Source organism: Cebus imitator, unplaced genomic scaffold (genome assembly GCF_001604975.1).
Source record: "Cebus imitator isolate Cc_AM_T3 unplaced genomic scaffold, Cebus_imitator-1.0 Scaffold62, whole genome shotgun sequence".
In the NCBI taxonomy this organism is placed as follows: domain Eukaryota; kingdom Metazoa; phylum Chordata; class Mammalia; order Primates; family Cebidae; genus Cebus; species Cebus imitator.
The window spans coordinates 2,871,340-2,874,263 of record NW_016107377.1 but is presented as its reverse complement, the minus strand read 5'-3'; positions in this window follow the sequence as shown (position 1 = coordinate 2,874,263).

Below are 2,924 nucleotides of genomic sequence, written 5' to 3'. Positions count from 1 at the left end.
AATATGATATAGCAACACAAACATGTTATCTAGAGTATGGAGGTACATATGAAGAGACTCATTTAGAGGTAAATGTAGTTGCCTTTGGACACAGGGAAATGATGGGTAGAAGAACAATTGAGAACTGTTCTTTATTTTAACATATCTCATAAAATTTGTTGACTTTTAAAAGTCAATATAAAAGGCTAATTTATAATCACAATATTTCAGAGGCATTACTGAGGACACTGAGATAGTTATTTTGTTTACCATGCCTTGTACATGCTAAAGACACATAATTATCTTTTTAATGGAATCCTTGTAAATGTGTCAGAAGTTATGAGCCACTACTAGTCTGTAAAATTGAGATCAGGGATTATTTCTTATACTTCATTCTTATACTCAGGACACAGTGTGGCATTATTTGCATTGCATTTTTATTAATGTGGAGGATATTCTTTGTATAAGACTGAAGTAGAACCAAATCAAATTCCTTTTTAGTCTCAGTTAATGTATAAACAATTCTGAGTGGAATATTTCACTTTGAAGTGAGATCTGCTCTTTCCTGTGCTATCAATTAAAACATTACCTCCCAATCAAGACATCAACAATGCAATGATTTGAATGTATGGCCTCCAAAATTCAGGTATTGCCAATGTGGTGGTGTTGAGAGCTGAGGGCCTTTAAGAAGTGATTGGGCCATGAGGGCTTCTCCCTTGTGAGTGGGATTGGATGCTCTTGTGAAAAGGCTTGATGGAGGCAGTTGGTCCCTTTGCTCTTCTGGTTTCTACTATGTGAAGACACAGTGTTCCTCCCCTCCAGAGGATGTAGCAGCAAGGCCTTGGAAGTAGCGACTGGACCCTCATCAGACAATGAATCTGCCATTGCCTTGATCTTAGATTTCCCACCCCCCAGAACTGTGAGAAATAAATTTCTATTGTTTATAAATTACCTAGTCTGGCCAGGTGCAGTGGCTCACACCTATAATCCCAGAACTTTGGGAGGCCAGGGCAGGCAGATCACCTGAGGTCAGGAGTATGAGACCAGCCTGGCCAACATGGTGAAACCCTTTCTCTACTAAAAATACAGAAATTAGCCAGGCATGGTGGCTTGCACCTGTAATCCCGGCTACTTGGGAGGCTGAGGCAGAAGAATTGCTTGAATCCAAGAGGTGGAGGTTGCAGTGAGCTGAGATGGCACCACTGTATTCCAGCCTGGGTGAGAGTGAGACTCTGTCTCAAAAAAATAAATAACCTAGTCTGTGGTATCTGTAATAGTAGCATACATGGATAAAGATAAATCAACAGTTTTTCTTTGGAATACTTATCTTGGACAAGACAGGTAACATAGTTTTAAAAATCAATTATAGTATATAATAGTTGTTTTTGGTTTTTTTGAGACAGGGTCTCTGTCATCCAGGCTGGAGTGGTGGCACAGTCTCGACTCACTGCAACGTCTGCCTCCCAAGTTCAAGCACTTCTCCAGCTTCAGTCTCCGAGTAGCTGGGACTACAGGAGCACACCACCACACCTGGTTAATTTTTGTATTTTTTGTAGAGACAGGGTTTCACCATGTTGCCCAGGCTGATCTCAAACTCCTGAGCTCAAGTGATCCACCGAATTGGCCTCCCAAGGTGCTGGGACTATAGGCATGCACCACTGCACCCGGCAGTACATATAGTGCCTTAATAGCTGGATTACTATATTTATTAACCGTATTACATTCCGTAGGAAAAGAATCTGAGAGATTGCCAAGGTCACCCAGAGAATCAGGCATACCACTTCTTCAGGTCATTTACCCTAAATTAAACTTTTGTGAAAAATGCACACAAAGTAGGTGTGAGGAAAAAGTCAGAAGGGTTTATCCCACTTGAAATTAATGAGCAGTGTAGTTTGTCTTCAAAGTGTTGATGGATAAAAGACAAAAACTGGTGTATATTTGGCTTTCAATGTGTTGAAAGGGGATTAAAAATAGAAAGGAATTCTATTTAGGTTTAGACAGTGAAAGTTGAGGAACAGAACTTTTGTAAAGGAGTAGGCTTGAGATGTTTTTTTCCTACTGAAGAGTCCAAATTGTGGAGCTGCCAGAATAAGCATCTTGTCTGCCTGCTTGTATTTTTGGTGTCTTGATTAATTGCATAGCTGTCCTGCATCAGCAGTTTAAAATCTATAAATTCACAGCTCCAGAGAGTTAATATGAGATTATCCAGCCACTATTTAAAGGACCAGAGATCAAAGAAACAAAGGAGCCTCTTTATAGGGGCTATTTGAGTACTTTACTAGTCCTTAGACAGTAATTTCACAAAGTAGATACTTGTATTTGTCAAGAAAATCTCTTTCAGCCCCTTCTCCTCTTCATTTGTTCCCTCTCATTATAAATAGAGTTCATATTCTATGCCTCTAAGAGGGTGTAATTATTTTATGTAGAACAATTCTACAACTTTCTATTTGCTTCATTAATGGTTTTCTCCTGTATGGAAGCTTATTTTTGATATCTTCGGTTTAAAAAAACCTCAGTAGAGAGTAGAATAGTGATTACCAGAGACTGGGTAGGGAAGGAAGAGAGGTTGGTTAATGGGTACAAAAATAGAGCTAGATGGAAGAAATAAGTCTTAGTATCTGATAGTACTGTAGGGAAATTACAGTTAACAATAATTCATTGTATATGCCAAAATAACCAGAAAATAATTTTAATCTTCCCAACACAAAGATAAATGTTTGGAGTGATAGATATCCCAATTACTCTGATTTGATAATTACTCATTATATACATGTGTCAAAATATCACAAGTACCCCTAAAATATGTACAACTATTGATGTATCAGTTTAAAAAAAAACCAAAAACTCAGAAGAGTATCCCAAGACTTAAGGGATGGTAAGTATAATTCAGAAAACTTTGGAAAGAATGGAATCTTTCTGGGAGCGGTGGCTCATGCCTGTATTCC